This window comes from Ornithodoros turicata, chromosome 8, assembly GCF_037126465.1.
Source record: "Ornithodoros turicata isolate Travis chromosome 8, ASM3712646v1, whole genome shotgun sequence".
Taxonomy (NCBI): Eukaryota; Metazoa; Arthropoda; class Arachnida; order Ixodida; family Argasidae; genus Ornithodoros; species Ornithodoros turicata.
Window position 1 is genome coordinate 24,455,956 of NC_088208.1, and position 21,030 is coordinate 24,476,985.

At 45.9% G+C, this 21,030-nt stretch overlaps 2 protein-coding genes across 7 annotated transcripts in view; one reads left to right on the top strand and one right to left on the bottom strand.

The window, feature by feature from the left end:
* Nucleotides 1-21,030, bottom strand: part of LOC135366738 (leucine-rich repeat-containing protein 15-like) — a 584,634-nt gene that overhangs the window by 326,198 nt on the left and 237,406 nt on the right. The window lies entirely within an intron of this gene.
* LOC135366740 (slit homolog 3 protein-like) overlaps nucleotides 1-21,030 on the top strand; it is a 94,272-nt gene that overhangs the window by 23,649 nt on the left and 49,593 nt on the right. For both annotated transcript variants that reach the window (XM_064599604.1, XM_064599603.1), the window contains exon 2: nucleotides 20,208-20,292. The gene's annotated coding sequence lies outside the window, so the exon portion shown is untranslated. The remainder of the gene's footprint in view (nucleotides 1-20,207; nucleotides 20,293-21,030) is intronic.

A 21,030-nucleotide genomic window follows, 5' to 3' on the forward strand; every position in this document is an offset into this window, starting at 1 on the left:
TGGTGTAGTTCATTTTTAAGAGTGTGTCCAAGCGCTAGTAGAGCCCAGGAGAGAAACTGATTGGTTGCTTCTCCTGGATACACGAAGACGGTGCAGCGAAAGCACGCTTTACAGTAAAATGACATCGACGGACGCATACTGTGTATGGAGGATGAAAGAACAAAGTCACTGAAAAGGTTAGCCAGCTCTGTCTCAATTAATCTCTGTTAGCCTTCAGCCTCTGTTCCAGCCTCAGAACATCACTTTCCATCGTGTTCACCATACGTTGTCTCACTTCATTCCTTATTTGCGGGATGCATTCCGCGTGAAAAAGTTGCTAGGTTCCCTCTCGTCGCCAGGTACTTTGTTCGTTTGAGGCGTATTCCTTGTAGTCCTCATGCAGTCTCTTCCTGCCGTCCTCTATTTCGTGTTACTGTCGAAATAATCATCTGACCAAGCTAAAATCTAAAGGCAGAGATTCACCGCATAGCACATACCTAGTCAACCATCATCCCGAACGATAACGTTCTCTTCTTTGATTTGATGAAAACGAGGGGGCGTACGCCATTTTTGTGCCAATTATCAACTGCGTAATGCCACAAAACTAGCGTGCGCCCCCGTTTTCAGTAATCAGGGGAAAGAACTATGTCAGTCGGGATGATGGTTGGCTAGGAGCGTGCTATGTGGTGAAGCTCATTGTTTACGAGTGTACATACAAACTCACCTTAACGTGAACAATGAAGCAAGACCTTAGACGTAGAGAAGAAAGACGTAGAAGACAAGAAAGACGTAGTCTCAATACGTCTTTCTTAATCTAGCCTTCCTAATGGACTTCCGATGCGGTAATCATCAGAACTATTGAATTCTTCCTCCGGCACGTAGTCTATTTCCTGCTCACCCACTTTCACGGATACAGTCCGAACAACCAAGTTCAGCGCCAGGAAAGTCACAGTGCAAGCGCGCGTTTCAGCCGAAACCCTTGCGCACCAAAAGATCGCCAGCGTACACCACGCTCTGCTTCATCGACTTCCGAAGCCAAGTGTCTACCCGATTTACTGCTGGGCACCGACGTGTTTATCCCTGGGGCTTCCAATTTATTTCGCCAAGGCCCTTCGATATAGCACCTTCACCACTACCACCACCGTGGAGCACAGCTAATGGAAAGAATAATAATAATAAAAAAAAGAGTGCACCCTATATATTCCGGCACCTTAGCCTTCACGTCAGCCTCTTTTCCGTGAGGGTGTTCGAGACAAAAAAAAAAGTAAAAGCAGCGAGAAAGGAAATAAATAAGACGACGACGTAAGAGAAAATGAACTCTCAAAAGTAGATAGATACATATTTGAGGAAAAAGGGAGAACGGGAAAAAAAAAGAATATAGTGAGTACAAAGGAAAGCGATGTGCAAAAGCATAGCTGATCGATTATTTTCGGGGAGCAACTCGATCTTCTGGAAAGCATGGAAGCACCGCGCCTTTTCACCAACACACCATGGCAGGCGCTAGAATCGGCCGTCGGCTGGCGCTAAGGCGGCGGCCTACACCGTGTGAAGCTTGTGTTGTGGCGTGGCACAGGTGTCGCTCCTTTTCAATCATCTTTGAGTATACGCTAAAGCGTCACATGGACTCGTTCATGGGGCATAAAGGTGTGCGTTAGTGCATGGTGTAGAATAGTGGTGCTTTGTATGGTACATTGCAGATGAACAGTGCTTCGTCTTAGTTGTCTCTTTGTGTCCCCTGCACCGGGGTTTTATCACTTTTAAGATGAACTTGCCCAGGTGCTTTGGGGCCCCAAAGAGGGAAGGAGACGTAACTGCGTAAAATATTCGTTGGGCTCTGCGCATGCGCAATGACGAGTCGTTGCAACCTTTGGTGCCCCCCAGAGCACTTGGGTACCCCAATCTGAAACTGTCTAACTCAGTGTTTCCCTAACGGTGGATGCCGACTGACAGGAGGGTCGTGACAGATTCCACGAGAGAGAGAGAGAGAGGGGGGGGGGGGGTCGCGAAACGGCTCGGCAACTTGAAAAAAAAAATGCCGCAAATGATGTCCTTAGAGCATGATCTTCTCACTATTAGGCGTCACAAAAGAGCTCGTGGTAGCGGACATCGAGGTGTAACAAAACAAGCCATTCCTGCCTGCATGCATTTTTATTTTGATTTTATATTATTCTATTCTTCTTCTTTTTTCTATTTTGCGACGACCTCTAGCCCAGCCGATTAACTCTCGCTATATTATCTGTCAAATTCAATTTCAGTATTTTCGGCGTGCATTAAGCTATCATAGTTAAGGCACCATTGGCCTAACTAACACCGCTCTTGCTAACGCGTCATCAACACTTAGCGCCGCAAAATTATCAACGCATCATCTTGATCATCATTATAATGATCAACGTCAGCTGCACCCAGTGCAGAAGAGAGCCATCAACAGGCCCATTAATGCCCGAAAGGGCATTTAAGGTGTAGTAAGTAAATAAATTAATGTTAAGTGCAGAAAGTCGGGCAAGTTGGCCATTATCGGGCCATTATCATCTCTGTTCTTCTCAGGTCATCATCTCTTTGTTTTCCCATCATCTCATCATCTATTTGTACTTTCTGTGTGTAAGTGTACTGAGGTAGCCAGTTCGATATTCGTCGAACCTCACATCCTCTTTTTTTTTTTTTTTTATCACGTCACACGGGCAAGTTATCACATCACGGGCAAGTTATTCGGAGTCAATATAAAAAAATGTTTTCGTGTTCGTTTTTCTTTAAAATATAAATTAATGTACGCAGTTATACAAGGCAGACGAGCATTAAGTCAGACAAGTCGAATGGCGAAAGACGACTTTCTTTCTTTTTGGACTGTCAGTCGATGAGACGTTAGGATGCCACATTCAGGAGGCCAATTAAGGAGTCTGTGGAAATATTCTTACCAAAGCGAAAGTAAGCCTATGTCTGTGGAACGCCCAACCTTACGAATGAAACTCACTGGCGGCTGCTTTCAAAGACGCAGTGAGTAGAAATAACACGTCAAAGGCAGCGCTAACAAGAAGATTAAAACGAACGTGGTCAAGTGGGCGTGAGAAATGAAACGAGTTGCGAGGAATATGTAAGACGGGGGACGAAACGCACGAAGGACAGGCACACTCGATTGAATACGTCTTCTAATTGGCCAGGGTTCGCGATCGCATAGCAGACGCCACAGTCGGGTCCTTTCTTCGTCCCCTTTTCAAATCTTGTTTTATACGAGGGTATGCCCCACCCATATCCCCCTTTAATAAGTGCCCTACTCGTAAAATCAATAAGGCGTGGCATTGGGACGGCAAGAAACAGGGGAAGTAGAAAGAGATTAGGTTTTATGAATAAGGACGTCGTATAAGGACGTGTAATACGTTAAAGAAACGCGAGGTATGTAGTTGCATCACTGAGTCGAATTAGTTGAAGTGCGCTTTGAGTTTCGGAAGTGGAGTCCGATGAAATTTCGATGTCAAAATATGATTGCGTTTTGTGCTGATCGAATTTGTGCGCTGCAAAGCTGTGTGTTTCGGGGGAAATCGTGATAAAACGACTAGAGAGATTATAGAGGCCCATTAAATAAGAAAATTAGGAGAAGAGTATGTTAGTATTCCTTTCATAGTACTGTCAGATAAGGAGCTGGCGTACCTCCACATGTGTGGTAGTGAAGGAAACAACCGGTAGGGTGCCGTGTGTTTAAGAGGGAGGTTACCTTTTTTCAAAATAAAGTGTTGGAAGTTAGTGCATCGGTGTGTCTCTTACTTCTCTTGTCTTCGTCTTGCAGCGCTCTCTTCATCATGTTCGTGTACCGATTAACGAGCCCAGATTTCTACACTTCGCTGTAAAGCTGGCGGTATTAGCGATGACTTGACGTCGTTAGCCTCACTCGTGTGGTTAGCGTCACGACAATAGCCGGTATGAGAACTGACTAACAAACTGATTGACTGACTGACTAACTAAATGACTGAATAACTGACTAACTAACTAACTAGTATGAGATGAGAAGAAAGGTGGAAAGTTGATGAGTAGATGGATAGCGATTAGTAGTAAGTCCTTGGTGCAATGAGTAGGGGTCAGCAGACGCAGTCAGAATCCGTGCGCAAAGCACGTCTCCTGAAGGAAGCAGAGTTGGGCTGCGTGCTTCCGGCGAAAGAACCCCCGGGACGGAGGACATCGTATTAGGTACAATTTCGGCAGCGCTCAGGGGATCTCTCCTATAACCTCATTGTTTGCACGACGGTCTCTTAGGATGTGTTCGATAGTTCCGGTTTGCTGATAGCGTCCGCAAAAATGGCGATATTCTCTGCCGCTCGGTATTGAAACGGGTGTCAACGAAGCACTCTGTGTGTCTCAGCATCATCGTTTTGAAAATGATTTATCACTGCTTGTTCGGCTCGCATGAACAGCCGGTCTTTGTGGACAGCCGTTCTTTTTTTTTTCTTCGATCACATCACATCGCTGCCCCGATACACATCATTACGGCATGCGTGTGACCAGTGTCACGACAATGTCGATTGTGTCAGTCACCAGCGTCGGTCGTCTTCAATAAGATCAAAAGTACACATACTTGCCTACACTGCGCGGGCATGAGAAAAACAAAAATCACAAAGTCACTATGACAACACTGGAGACCACTAGAGGAAACACTGACCTCCGTTCATCGACACCAATTAAACGTGACGCAATCGATTGAGCGTCAAAAGAACGACATTTGCTCATCGACTATGCTTCGATCGTACTATCTGCAGACGTTAAAGCTAAAATTACAACCAGCAGCTTGTAGTAACTGGCCCGTAAAGGCAGCTAGTACAAGCAGTACTTGTCCTTCCTTAATCCCTTAAAGCTGTTTTGAAACTTTGATATATTGTGGGTCAATACATCATGCATGCATGTAATACATTATACTGCATGGCAGAGCATTGAGGAAACAAGAAAGTTCTTCTATTCTAGGCGACCTAGTTGGCGAGATACAGAACCGTGAACCTATATCAGCGTCGAGTTGTGCGAGGTCAAAGGAGCGAGAGCTCAGACATTTCTATTGGTTCTCGCAAGCACGTGACCCTTTCCGCGGCTGCCTCATTGGCGGGGATGCCTGTGTTAGCTCCGCGAAGCAACTGTGGCTATGAGCTGCGTACAGATGTGGACAGATGGAGAGAGGACAGCAGGAAGAAGAGGGGGGACAGGCGGGAGGGTCAGTATGCGTCCTGGGCCGACTTCAGAGGGAACTGTGCGGACAATCGTCTGGAAAAAATTTGGGACCAGAGTCTCGTCAAGCCACCCGGCTTTTTACCCTGAGTTCCATTTCCGTTTTTTTGGAAATAGACAATTGAATTGAATGAATTGCAAATTGAAAGTCTTCGGAAAACCCGGGGAAAACCTCATACAGCACAGCCGGAGGTAGGATTCGAACCCTCCACCTCCTAGTCTTCAGCACGTCCTTGGCAATCTGCTGAGTATCGGTATTTGCAATGCTGATTTTCCGCGCGTTATTATTATTATTATTTTCTATAGTCTTGACGATGCCCACTTTGGTGATGCCAACATCCCCCCCTCCCCCGCCCGCTCAGCGATCAGACCTGGTTCAGCCCACACGGCGTAGGCCTTATGTGTCGATTGCGATTTTGATTTTATTTTACTTGTTACCGTGCCTCCTAACAGCTAATAAGAACCCTGTGGGCAGTGCACCTCAAGTCCACAACCGCTTACAGAGATAATCCAGAGTCAATAAACAACCAATAGCAATTATTCCAATAAATACATTATAAGATAAGGGTACACGAGATAGCAAAAAACAAAGTTAGCGCAATAATCGGGAGGCGTATAAAATTAAAACATATAGAATCAGAGAAAATCTCGAGATCAGGGCTTACAATACAATTGTAGGACTGATTCATTGATTTGTAAAAGTCCATTGTAGGCCTTCTGCACACGTATTCACCCTTCTCAGTGTTCACAAGCAGAAGGCACAACCGGAAGTTGTCTAGGGTTCCCAGCGTCAGCGGCCACTTGTGGCGCCACGCCGTGTCACCCACTTGAGTTACACCCATTCACTATTTGTAAACAGTGAAAGGGTTTAGCTGAAATGAGTGACACCACGTAGCGCCACGTGTTGCCGCTGAAGCTGGGAACCCTAGACAACTTCCAGTTGTGCCTCCTGCGTGTAAACATTGAAAGGGTGAAATACGGCAACATAATGCCCCGACATTATGACGCATACCATGATAATGTGGGGGACATCAGACCACGTTCCCTCGTGTTCCTATGTCTTCTTATAAGAGAACGGGTCCAATATAAAATGTGCAATCCTTGATTTAAGAAAGGCAACGTCTGGTAGACGTCAGAAGAATGATCGGTTTTCACTTTAGAATCCACTCCACTATAATCATGAATGAAGAAACCAGAATGTTAGAAACAGATTCTTCTCTACGGCCCTACCTTTGCGCGCTATGAAGGTAAGCTTATTTTGGCTTTTTGTCTCTTGTAAGAAAGAAACGAAAAAAAAAGGAAAGAAAGACATGTGCCGTACATCTGCGACAGGTCTCACTACCTTAATATATTGAGCTGTCACCATACTTGAAAGAGAGAAATGTTCTTCACGAGCGAGAAGCGCAAACTTTGATGAACAGCGCGAGACGTAGTTCGCTGCAAGGTAAAAAAAAAATATATATATATATATATATATATATATATATATAATAGAAAAAGCAAGAAACGTCTTCTTCCCAGATATACCTCCCTTTGCATGTTAGATACAGCGCACGCAGATAAATAACACATGCAGGGGAACTGCGGGAACATTCTTGCGAACGTTATGTTTCAGTTTTATTTTTGAGAATCTCCACATTTCGCGCGGTACAACTTCCTTTTTCGAGACAGCGTAAAATATCGACGTGTTGTCCTTCTTACCCTCTTCCTCCCCAGCGACTACTACATCCTCGATTGTCGAATGTAAGTGGGGCTGCGAAATTCTGCTCCAAATTAAACTTTTACGCTTGACAGGCTCCAAGAACATATACACGGTACGGGGGAGAAAATATTCGGAGCAAATCGAGTACGAGAAAGCTTCATGCGGAAACAGTTGATGGGAATTTTCAATTTATGGACTTTCTTTTTCACACAGTATTTCTTTTTTCGCTCTCTTTCTTTCTTCTCTTTTTTTTTGTAATATTTAAATTTCGAGACAGGTATGACATTACAAGTGTGTGTTTTCACATACTAGTATTGTATTTTAACTTATGTGCATTAGTAGTGTACGTTATCACGTCCTGTAGAAATCTAGGGGTAGAGGGGTCGACGCTAGGGGGTAACGTACAAAATATTAGCTTTCCGTTTATAGGGGCGTGGAAACTACTACAGGCGTAAGAACACGCACATACGTGTTGTCCATCCATACTCTTTCTAGATAATTAAGAATATATCGCGCCTTACACCAACCACAACCTAAGGGGGGAAAACAGGAGCTAGTTGGGGAGCAATTATACAGCTTCTGTTCCCCTAGATTTCAAATCCTCCTCATTTTAGATCCCTGACCTCAAACTTTACTTCCCAGCGCTGTAAATGGTTCTTAAACATCGTGTAAATGTTGGATTTAGTCCCTGTAGGGACTAATGACTATGGCTATGCGTCTAGTCCCCAAAAGGACTAAAATTACTTTATTATTAAAATTATTTTATATATTTATTCGTCTCAATACGTGTTTCCGATCGTTTACATGGCTGATGCCCAAATTTCATGTAACGTTTATTTAAATTTATTAATTAATTCATTACTTATGCTTAACAATCATTAATTAGGAAATAAACGTTACGTTATATTAAAGAATAAACCCTTCCGGTTCCTTCTTTTTTTTACGACAGTCATTAACACTCATTAGCGCAACTAACATCTTAAAAGTCGTCAAACTAAATTATCCACCTCAAAACCTCGCGGACGTGTCGGACGGAGACGAGCCCACAGATTTTTTTTTCTCTCTCTCTCTCTCTCATATATCAGCCGCGACACACCATCGTTTATGTGCACTGTTTGTTCAGTTGCAATCCTTTTCCTGATAGCTATTCCGGAAGGCCAGGTATAGAAAGCGAAATGAGCACGGAGCAGCCGGTACCTGGACGCCGAAGGGTTCCCCTGGGCATGTGCCCTAACCAATGGAGATAGCTCGGGGAAAATAGACGGCCGCCTACTTCTATCGTGGAAGGTGAAAGATGTGCACACATGAGGAAACAACGGGACGTTCGCTGCAGACTGCAGCATACAACGGTTATGTTTGCTGGGAGCACGTCCGCACAGACCGTGGCATGCGTGGACTGAAATTGGACACGGAGGCGAAAATAAACGGACGCGGGCATAAGGGTGGAACGGCTCCGCCGTAAATGTAACGAAGGGTTGCTCGTCTACAGAGTGCGGACGTCGTGTGCCGTTGCTTCATTTTGGCCCTGGCACCGTTTGCCAAACAGAACAAAGTCTCGGGTCAATATCGACTGGGTATTGGCAATATTGCCGATTAGTACTGTCGATATCGAGCCAATACTGGGTCAATATATGGTGCTGCTTGGGTTCTTTTGAGACAATGTTGAGACACGAGAGATACCCAAGCAGCACAACATGTTGGCACAATATTGGACCAATGCTGGCAATGTCGGCGCAATATTGGTTCAAGATCGGATCAATATCGGGCCGGTATTGCCAATATTGGGCCAACATGTTGTGCTGCTTGGGTGTAGCGGCGACCACCGTGTAGGTCCGTCCGTAGCCTTATAGATCACGTGGTGTCACGTGACAGTGACACCGCGCCCATCTTCCTTAACGTTTTAGCCCGTTATTTCAGTTCTCGTACGCTCAGAGGCAGCAGAAGCGCGGGAGCAGTTTAGGAGCGAGACGTAAAGATGAAAGTTTGTATAGTAGACGCCATAGGAACAATCTTCAACGAAGGTGCCTGCTTGGCGTGGACATGCCCTGCATGACCCGAGAATAACCGCCGACATCCGCACGGCAAACAAAATGATAGCTTCACTAAATGGTAGAATTCAGTAAAGTGTAGTAGGCCTGTACGTATTTTGGGTACGACGACTTGGGTACGACGATGGGGGCTTTATACCCCCCCATTCCACCCAGCAATGGGGTAGAGTATCGCCTGTTGCGATGAAACTCCCCATTCTCCAAGGTCGAAAATAAAGTTGTTGTTGTTGTTTGCTTCGTATTCGAACTAATTGGACGTACTTTTCTGCCAGCGCCAGCCGCTTGCGCACGGTGGATCGCGCGCTCATCAGGACATACGTCACACCGAATCCTTCGAGCCCCAAGCGCTTGTCGTCTGCTTTCGTGCGCCCGTTTGAGTGCGAGCGCGAAAACACGGTTGGTGTCTGACACTCCACGCCTACGTGCAAATCTACTCCAATTATCCATTAATTTATTCACCAGAGCGCGCCGATGGCGCATGCGTACAGTACAGTATGAAGCGCACACGCTCCGGGGCGCTCATTTAATGCACCCATCGACATTTTCGACATAAAGCTGCACCTTGTAACAGTCCACGGAACGAAGTAACACGCAATGAGAGACAGCGTATGCTGCATACGTTACCGAAACCCTCCTTAACTTATCAAGGTACCCACACGGCTTGCTGCGAGCCTTTGGCAACGCGCGCGGTCCTTGCTGTGTACATGGAGACTAGCGCAAACTCTTAATCAGTGCTTCAGTTTAATTTAATTCCAAGGACTTCAGCTCGCAACCATGTTAAGTGCCTGCGGTTAAGTTTAACCTCTTTGGCAGCAGTCGGGTTAGAAAGCCCTCTCGAGGGGCTGGCTTCGAATAGACGGCTGTTTATTTCCCTAAGGAATTTTCTCGACCGGAAGATTAGAATGTATCTCAAGAAGTGGCTGCAGCCCCTGTATTGTGTGCACCTGAGTTTGACAGCCAGTTCCGCGCAAAACAGTTTAAAAGTTCAACGATTTTAAGGAACGCGATTCCGGGGAGGCGGCATAACGATTAATCTACATGATGAAGTGGCTAGGTAGTCCTTTTTGAGTGCGCCGCAAGTGACGCTATAGTGCAGTTGGCGTTATAATATGAAATAAGGACGTGGTTCATAGCGGGGAAAAAATCAGAGACTCTCGTTAAGTCTGACGCGTAAGCGGAAAACGTGCGTGTGAAAGAATGATTGAATTAATTCAGATAATTGAATGAACTTGAATCATGAAGAAAAAATCATGGTTGATCCATTGGTGAATCCGACGGGAATGCGTTAGCATTAAAACTGAAAATGCTTCGGGAACTCCCTTTCTCAACGCTACAGAACACTTCACATGACCATACACAACGCTAACGCAAGACAGCATTCGCAGCGAAATGAGCCTTTCGGGATCACTCCGATTCAGCTTGGTGACGCCGTCACGAAACCTCAGCCTTCTTTAGCCGCCGCTCCTTCGCACAGCTTTCATAGCCCACGGCGCGCCGACGCAGACACGTCTGAACCTGTCGACCACCACAGCTGCACTGCCGAGTGGCGATGCGACGGCGCAGCGGGTGCGTCGCACTCTCCACGCGCCCTCTCCTTCCCTCATCACTCACCTCGCATGCGCGCAGCGCCGTGGCTACAGACAGACCATGCCGCGATTCTTGCGTAGCGACGACTATAATGCTCACGCATTAAAAGTGAGAAATTGAGAGAAGTGACCAAAGAGGGGCTATGACTAAACGCGACGATGTATTCTGCCTTGACTGACTCCCAGGGAAAAGACTGTAGTTGCTCACTGCTTACGAGATTGAAGCTCTTACCAGCGGCCCGGTGGGTGAATAGAGTGTCCCATTGCTCCTTCTTGATGTCGTCGCTCCATCTGTTCGCGTCTCACAGTCACAGATGCTTCGCGGCGTTAACATGGAATCAAAAAGAAAAAAAAAAGAAGCAAGATTGAAGCTCTCTTGAAGTTCGTAGTTTTCGAAAGCTACGGAAGACAAGAATCATATATCCGTTTCGCATTTTCAAATGACGTAAGCATAAGCAGGTACACCGTTGCTGACGTCACCTGCGTGCCAGACTAAACGAAGGCGAGTGGTAACTCCTGTGAGGAGTGTTAAAACATAATGAACAAGTATCGTCCGCAATCTTTTGATTAATAATAATAATTGGGGGCTTTACGTCCCGGGACAACTAGGATCATGAGCGACGCGACAGGGGTCGGCCCGTGGATCCAACACTAGAGAGTGACAGCCTAAGCCATTGCTATTGGTTCTCGTAAGCACGTGATCTCACCCGCGGCTGCCTTACTGGAGGAGACACCTGCCGTGATGTCACAGACCGATGCGTTTCGGTATTGACGATGGCGATTGATTTTCTACGTGCCTATTACTCCATTTACTGTAAAAATTTTAATGCAAGTTCACATTGACGACAAAATGCCAAGACCCATTTCGTAACTTACTGTTAACATTACGTAATTAATTACATCATGTTACGTTTTTTTCGTATACACTGGCGAAATTCTAAGCTAAGCTTAGACACACCTAAGCAGCTACTGTGCCTCCTTTGATAATATTGCTACAACTTGCGCTGCACGTTAAATTGAACGCGCAACTTTTATGCGCTTTATAGAAACGAGCACCAGTGTACTTTCTTACTCCGCCAGAAAGTGGTTATTGAATTCCATATTCACGCATTCCGCACTTAGAAAATGCATCAAATTGAGTCTCCTTTGAACGCCGTCAACAAAACGATAAAAACGCACCGCAGATGGCAAGCAGAAACTTACGACGTGCCTAGCAGCTGCTCGCACTAAGGGAGGAGAAAGTTGTAGAGCCCAAGACAAGCGTTATCGCTTTTTCCTTCGCTGCCATTTAAAGCTATCAGGGTTTCTGCTACAGCTTCCGCGAATATAAAATTGAATTTAGTAGGCGTTGCTCTTCTTCGAACAATTACGTATTTTTCGTCTTCCTGTGGTTGAGAAGAAGCGAGATCTTGTTACACAAGAATAGGGAAAATGCTCGCAACAGGTTTATTCATCTCGCGTTCGTGTTGGCTTGTGAACCGTTGCAGAAGGAATGCGTTTGCTGCACTTTGTGCGTTTAGCTGTCTTTCGCAGTAGAGCCCTCATCTCATTAACTCGCAGAGGTGCACGGTTTCTTTGTTTTTTTTCTTTTTTTTTTGGAAGAAACCGTAATATGTACTTACCAGCGCACTTCAAATGACGCAATGTGTGAACTTAGGATCAGATATCAAAATGGACGACAGATCGCTGTGTTGAACCTTTGTAACTTTGGAACTGATGCGTGTAATATTGCGCTCATTGGTCATTTTATTACAATGTTCCTACCAATGGCGGAACACACATGACACCGCGGTGCAGTCACCGTGTAGTTCGACATCTATCACATATAGTCAGTCTTAAGATTAATGGACCGTTCCAGTCGACATAATCGGGGGAGGAGTAATAACTGATAAGTATGGAAAGCAAATAACAGTGTGCTGGGGTTCGTGAACACGAAGACGTGAACGAGACACTGTTCAATAAAGAAGTATGCTAGAGAACAAAATATCACTTGAGAACGAACGCAAATGACGTATCAAAGCAGACATTGAATACTATATATGCATAACATAAAACCCGCATAAGCGGGTTCGGGAATGCAAGTAACAAACATAATGACGGTATATGCAACCGTCCTGGGGGGGTCGTGCATCCTGGGACGACTTCACAGGGGACTGAGCCGTCATTTGTCTTAAGGTCTGAGGAAGACCCAGGAAAACACACAGACAGTACAGCGGGCGCCCGGATTCGAACCCGACTATGGCTATTCTACGACTATGGCTGCGGCTATGACTATGGCGGCAATGGCACGAAGCATGGTTGTGATTGGAGCGCTTCTTAGTGACCACGTCACGTCGATTACGAGTCAGGACGTGTTAATGTAGACGGCGTTGGTCCCTAAAAGTTTTGAGCTACAGGCTATTGAGTGTCCGTTGATGAAACTCGAGGTCGATTCATCGGTCTCCCAGAAGCAGGATCACGTGCCAAAGGGAGTCCCCGGGAAGTTAACGTACCATCAACTCAGTTAAAAAATATATGACAACACTGTTTATAAACAAGCACGATCTAATAATAGTAAGGAATAATATTCATATTACGTGGGTGGCCATTACGAGCCTGCTACCATAGTTGACGTATGTTTAAAGGGACGGTCGCATCGGAAACCCGTCTATGAATCCGATACCACTATGCTCGGCATCGACCGACATTGTGCTTGGCTAATTGTTTCGTCCGAAAAGTACCTATACTATATACATATAGCCTATAGTATAAGCCTATACTACATACTATATAAACGAATTTCAAAGAGTATTGAGGGGTAGAGTATCGCCCCTGCCGATGAAGCTCCCCACTCATCATCCCGAAGTAAAGTTGTTGTTGTTGAATTTCAAAAAACCAGAGTTGCTTTCGCAGCTGCCGAAGCTGCGGTGCCGTTGACGTCAATCCCTAGGCGGAGGAGTGAGAGGAGGGCGCTGAGAGGAGGAAAGGTGGAAATGCGACGTCCAGACGCCCAGTAACCCTATGGGACACCCGTACGGCCGTGGCGTTCTGTTCTCGAGGCACGGCGCCCTGATTGGTTCTTACGGAGTGACGTTTCCTAGTTTTTCCAGAGAGGGAATTCCGGCATGCTCTCAACATCCGGCGTCTGCTCTTGTCATGTATTCCGTCGAATAACAGTCAAACTATGCAACTATTTCGCGTGGGATTTGGATACCGTCGGTCAGTGGGCCAGGAGGAATAAAATGACGTTACAGTTTCGAAATAGACTGGGACAACTGCAATCGTCCCTTTCATCCACTTTCATGAACATTCGAATCATTTACTTCAGCCCCCCCCCTCTCTCTCTCTGTTTAATATTAATCGTCATCGAACGAATTTTGCCATACACCCATCTTCACGATCAGACCAGAACCGTAACATGTAACGAAGCCTTCGCTAGACATAATGGGCTAAGGGATTCGGCTGCAGCGCAATGCAATCTCGGCACAGTGCGTCTACGACGGTTTGTTTCACGGACGAAACGGCGTCCCTGGGAACCACCGAAAGGGGCTCGCTCTCGACGGATCCGCATAATGAACTTCTGCTCACTTCAGCCTCAAAAGAAGGAGCACGTAATGAGCACAAGAGACAGGGAGTTAAACCGGGAAACACATAATTGAGCCAGGAGCATTGGGAGTTGGGAGCATAACAGGCAGCGAGGCAGACAATCGACCGTCACAATGCGGCAGAACGGAGCAAGAAAGGAACGGGAAAGAAAGACAAACGTCCGGAAAGAGAAGAAAAATGCCGACAGATGCAGTTATTTACGACGGACAGTAGAGAAGAATGGTCTAGCATGTGCGTGTGGCGAAACGAGGACTGGACGGAACCGCGTGTTGTGTGTGCTATACCGAGAGGTCGGTACGTTGCGCTGCTTGTGCAAGGTGTAGATGGGATAATGGTGTTTCTGCTGACTGTGGTTTGCTCGCCGAGGATGACTCCTGTACTTGGCGAAGGTGTTGGCTATACCTTTTGCGGAGAGTTTGATAACTCGATTAGCGGGATGTGTGCGCTGTGCTCGCCGTTACGTTGAAGATATTAAATGGGTACGAAAGTAACGTTTAGTTTTGCTCAAAATGCCGCGTCATTAATCAAGCATTCTTTCAGGGACCACCACACAAAATATTTTCGCTGAACCGTCGAACCGCGCAATTAAAAAACGCGAGAACGCCCTCTCAAAGCACGTCACGAGCGGTGCAGCGTGACCTCGGAGGTCCCGCCCAATCGCCTGGCGTGACGTACACGGGTCCGTGTGACGTAGCAGAAGCGTCAGGAGCACCTGTGACGTCTCATTTCTCAGGGAGAATCCATCTGCTACGGACACGGCGCGGTGTCACAAGCTGGAGACTCGCCACGTCACAGAGTGACGTCAGCACCATTCGGGCTTTCCGAAGGAGTTGACAGGTTTCTAGAAAGCGCGTGCACAGAGACTTCGAGCGTGCGCTACACGTGAGCTAGAATAATCGTTCTCGCGTTAGAGCGTATGCTATCCATTGTACAATACGTGGTTGCTAAAAACAAAGAATTTACCTCCTTTAAATTCAGTCGGGGGTAGCCACAACAGCGCCACGTTGAGGTGCAATAACATTACATCATGCCGACAAATATTCCACGCAAGTGAGCCAATACACCTCATGTACTCTGAGCGCGTTTAAAATCTGGTCGCATCTTTCAGGGTAACAACAACAACTTTATTGCGAGATGATGGATGAGAAGCTTCACTTTCAGGGTAAAAATTGGGTGTAACGGGCATGGAACATCTGTCTTCGCTTAACCTAAAGGGCACATTTTTCATCAGCAGCATGCAGTCTTCGCTTAACTTAAAAGACACATTTTTCATCAGCAGCATGCACTACTTCGAAGGTACAGTGCTGTATAGTAATCCAGAAATAATCGCATTCCAGTTTTAACCAGAATCTACCTTCGATTGAACCCAAAACTAATCATAATCAATCGAAATACATTCGCCCTGCAATATTGAAGCAGAATTTAATAAAATATGAACCACAAACGTGCATCATTAGCTATCAAGCAGACAGACCACGTGCGGTATTGCCCAATGTGTTGCCTAGAACAACTTTAGGGTGTTTTATGTGTGCTGCTAGCTTTATCAGTTGTCTACATGCAGGAAATGCACGATACATGCCTTCCCTCTTTCGGTAAAATAAAACTCATCCGCGTCCCTGAAATGTGTCGCTGCACTATAAATTGCCGTTTTGGAGTTACGTGGTTAGTGCACGCCCCTGAGACTGCAAACGCGTTAGTTGCAAGCAGTTTAAGCAAGTTCCTTGTAACGGAACATCTATGTGAAGAAAAGTTAGGCCAAGCGTTCCATATTTTTGTACCCACATCAACCACATAACAAGCCAACGTCCTATCTACCCGCGTCATTCGCTGGAGGCTTTATTACGTTTAATAATAATAATAATAATGCACTACTTTACCCGGCATGTTGTTTGGTGGTTAGGTCACCTTATAAGGAACCACTTACAAAGTGATTCTGCACGACAAACTCGTTCCTTCTGGTTATGGGGACAAGATATCAGTTTGATTTAACAGTATATTTACTCCGCGTGCTTTACTGCAGGCATACGATTTGACGACTCAGCTTACCTGCGTCCTTCATTTTCACACTTGACACTTGTTTACCGTATATCAGGAAATACTTCCAGAGGTACAGCTCAACCGTCGTTATCCGATCAATTACTCGCGTCATCGAGTATCAGGCTTATCGCACACAGCAATGCCACATAGGATCCTAAAGGATATGGCAAAGCTGATAGTAATACGTTATACGTGGTCTGCTTTGCAAGGACAGGAAGGGGACCGTAAGGAATCCCGTAGGGAAAAAAAAGAGAAAGAGAGAGAAAACCAGGAGAAGGCCAAGTGGGCAGACGACGGTATTAGAGAGACACAGACAGAGAACGAAAAACGGCTCGAGATTATATTAGAGTAGGAATGTGAGGATTATGAATGAGCAGTTTCAGCTCCGATGAATGGACCCTTCCTGCCTTCTCATTTTCTTCGTTCACATTTCATAAATGGCACGCCGTTTGGCATCGCGAGAGCAGAGCGACGCAGGATTTATATTACGTAAAAGAGAAAGGAGGGGAGGAAACCGCTGTCTCGAGTTACAGGTGGAAAAACTTGATGATGCACTGTAGAGACTCACTTCAGTGCGTGACGTCATAGCGATGCGGTGGCGCTGCTATCCTGTTTGATGTGTAAAAATCGCGCGGTGACTGGGTGTTTTCGGTCATTATTAAAGGTATGCCGCAAAGTGGTGTAGCTATTGCATGTGCAACGCGGTACAGAAAGACCAAATACGCCGTACACACCATGCGGTTTCCTACTCAGTTTTGCCCAACAGCGACGTCTGCTCCATGCGCATGCGCAGATGCGCCGTCTTGTATGCAAATTGAAGTGGGTCTATACAAAAGGAAGTAAGAAAAGGAAGAACGTTTCGCCTAGAGGGGCAGTAAGGCGCGAAAAAAAAATTATCCCAGCGGAACGAAGGACGTCGTTACCTTGATAGTAATACAAAAGGAACGGCATTCATCCGTTGCGTCGTTCGAGATTATGCGCGAAGGAAACCACAATTTACGCTTTCCCTCTTCTCTCCTTCTCAAGAAGCACGGTAATCTGTCATTGATCTCCTCGAACGATCTCGCGCGATGACAGGGCAAATCGTTTGACGGGACATTGCTGAGCGCGCTATCATTGGTCTCCCCAAGCGATTTGCCCAATCATCGCGGGGGATCGTTTGAGGAGACCAATGCGAAGCCTGTCCGCGTATTCTGAGAAGGAGAGGGAGTTTCTGCTCCTTTCGCTCATAAATCGCGAACGACTCAATGGATGACGCCCGTTCCTTTTATGCCGCTGTCAACGTAACGTCGTTGGCGTTTGTGTTACTACCGAGCACGGCATCTTCTATTCCGCGAGGAGAAATTCCTGCACTTTTAGTGTCCCCTTAAGGACTATTTGCAGTGCTGGGGAGTAACCCCGAGGGTGCAAGGGACGAAAATGGGGAATGATAGACACCTCTCTGCTCGTAAACAAATGACGTCATAGTGTTCGAGAGCGCCACCAATTTGGTAGAGTTGAACTAAGCTCGAAGCTAGGAGCGAACAAGGTCGCGCCCGAAAGCCACCGTCTTGAGGGGAATACGGTCCTACTTTTCTTTCAATAGGAGGCAGCGAACAAGTGCCCATTCGTGGAACCCAGCCCTCCCCTTGCGATTTGTTTCGATTTCAGTCTGTCTGCCATCGTCATGATGACGTTTCTCGAGTAGAGGTCTACTGCAATCTTACGGACTAGAACAACAACAACAACAACATAGATGAATGGATGATGATGATGTGGGATGGACTAGAAGCTATAATTATTCCCCAATTTACTCGTTTTTGTCTTAGAGTACGGCGGAGACTCCTGCAGGAACAGAGAGTTTTAGTACATCGTACGCGATCACCTTTGCGTACGTAAGGGATAGCGTTGGTAGTTCTGCACACTGCACCAAGCTCTCTTTCTGTTATGGGCATGCGCAGGACTATCAACGCTATCCGTTACGTACGCAAAGGTGACAGCGTACGGTGTACTAAAACTGTGTAATGTCAGCGACCGATGAGTTTCTACGTACGCGTCTGTTACTCCCTTTTCTGCAAAACTTGCAAATAACTGTCTTCCACATTTATTTACATAACGTGAAGAAAAGTGCCACTACCTCATTAAGTCAGTAGTTGCGGTTCGATTCGTGCGCGCAGCGCCTTAGCGCTTCATCACCATCCACCGTACTATCACGCAACAACCAATCACCCTTCTTGAACGCAAAACCGCTAAAACGCACGAGCCTTTTTCGTCCTGGCGGGTATACACCCCGCTTTTGATGCTTTCCCTCATTATTGAACTCTCCCGTGCCACTAGGAACCGAATCAATTTAACAAATTGCAACCGCGCCTTTGTGCACACGGAGCGCGATAATGAACGAATAACGGGACCTATCTCTCTCTCTCTTCTTCGTCCGTGTCACATCGTATACATACAGCTTCAACTCGACCCCTCCTTTTCTAGTCTAATTTAAATCTCATTTCCGCGAGGAACCCCTCCCGAGAACTACCGCGCCTGATGATGATGACGGCGATCGGTTCTGGGGCCTGATGAAGTTCCTTTACATGGGACCATTGTTCGAAGAAAGTTCATTCGCTTTCGTCGCGCTCATTTTCGTAGATAGAGGAGAAATGCAAATTTTCGGAAACGATTGCAAAAGGCACTCTGCGTGGCGAGCTGAAGTTTCTCGAAAGGCGATACAGCTGCGGCGAATTGACATGTCCTTACTCTTTTTCTTTTTTTGAAATATCGGGGAATGTAGTCTCGTAAGTAGTCACGGCAAAACATCGTCATTTGGCGACGAAGTCGGAAAGAGAAAGTTTTGAGATACTTTTTGCACGCGAGGGCAGATCGCTTAGTAATCAATCGACTCCACCACGATGATGAGAGTTCTTTCATATCCAATCCAACCCACTCCAATCTAATCCAATGACCCGCCTATGCGGCGGTGTAAGTGGCTTTTTCAGCGTATGTCGTTGTCAGGTGACCCAAGCTTATGGTGAACCGCCAGATGGGCCCAAGGCGCCATTTTCCTATGTATTCCTTCCTATTCGGCGCGTCAAAAGCCGGTGGCAGCTATGTGCTGACCCATTGTTACTAGCATAAAAACGTACCGTACCCAAATCTGGTTCGAAGTAGAACTTGTCTGGATACGTTTTGGTTTTGCTTACAGCTGACTCTAGTGTGCTACAGATACAATTCTAGTCCAGTATAAACTACAGTCGATGCAGCGAGACCTAGGCCGCAAGTATCTCGTTCCGTTTAAAGGGCTTAAACGTTCTACTGGAACAATGAGAAGTACGCGTCAACACTCAACGTCGTCTTGAATCGTTTTATTCACTCATTTAGAAAAAAAATATTGCCATAAACACTGGAGTCCTCTGCCGCGCAACGCAAAGCAACGCGGGGTCGAAATATGGCGGCTTCCTTGATTTGACCTGTGCTTCGGGATAAGCTTGGGCCAGGTGTCACGTGACCGAAGCTTATCGTCAACCGCCCTCAAATGACTGAAGGCAGAATCGGTGAAACCCTGCCGAAATCTCTTGACGAAAGGTATGCTATAATCTTGACAGTACTAATCTTGAAGGGAATGCTGTAATCTTGACGAAAGGTATGCTAATGCTAATACTAATGATGTCATAGTTTAAAATTAATTTTCTAGTTCTTATACAAAATAAAAGTCTCTAGAATGAGTTAATAAAGCGATTAAAGGGTATGTTGAGTCGTGTGATGTGCTTTTCACGGTTCCAGTGTATCGATTAAACTTTTCTGGCTGCGGTGGCAGCTCACATTGGACTTGGATCACAATATATAATTCGTTATGAGCCAACTTCGGAACACAATGTCTCCACAGAAGCTCACTTCGATCCAGGTTTGGGTGCGGTATCGTTTATGCTGGTAGCGATGGGTCTGCACATGGCTGACCGTAGCCATGTCCGACGCGCCGAATAGGAATAAATACATATGAGAAAACGGCGACTGCATGAAGTCCATCTGGTCGTTGTGCTGTTTTCTCGAATAATTTGGAATGTGTAATTATTTGCTTTCTAACTCTGCCCCTCTTCATTCCAGCTTCATGAAGAATGTCGTTCTGCTGAAGATGCGAGGCGAACGACGGAGAGTCCAAAAGATGATAACGGCGTTGATCCCGAATAAGGTGAGACTCGCTTGCGATTGCTCTTTTCGGAGATACATATTGAAATCACGCTGACAGGACAACGCCGGAAGCGTCCCAAAAGAGGGACGGGAGGTCGAAACTTGATTGATTGATTGATTGGCAAAAGAAGCAAATGGATATCAGGTCGGAACATACTTGGTCATACTTAGGCGATATTATTGAGCCCTATACAGCACACACACACACACACATACATACATTGGATGGTGATGGGGTGGGCACACCCAAGCAGTGGAATGCGACAAAAACAGTACTCTACTTCGTGAGAAGCACAGCTCTATTGTTCCACCCAGAAACGCGTTTTGGAGTCGCCAGTCCTGACTGGGTCGGGACTAACCTCTCCATATTTTTTTTCATATCCAACTCAATTCAATCCAATCCAATCCAACTGAACAATTTTATTTTTATTAAAACCGATCAATCGATCAATCAATCAATCAATCAATCAATCAATCAAAGAGAACCACATGACACATGTCCGATGAATTAGTCTAGATCAGTGAACCACCGATGGATTCATTTTTTTTATTTTTTTTCATTGTTTTTTCTTATTATCCCTTTCTTCGTTTTCTTTTCCAAGTTGTCTTTGCGCCCTGACTGACCTCTCCTCTTTTGTCTTTTTTTGTCTCAGAATAATCACATATTCCTCCTCTCAAGCATGTCAATAGCGAATGCAATACCTGCGCTGTATTTATGCCTGATATGGTTGGCCAGAGC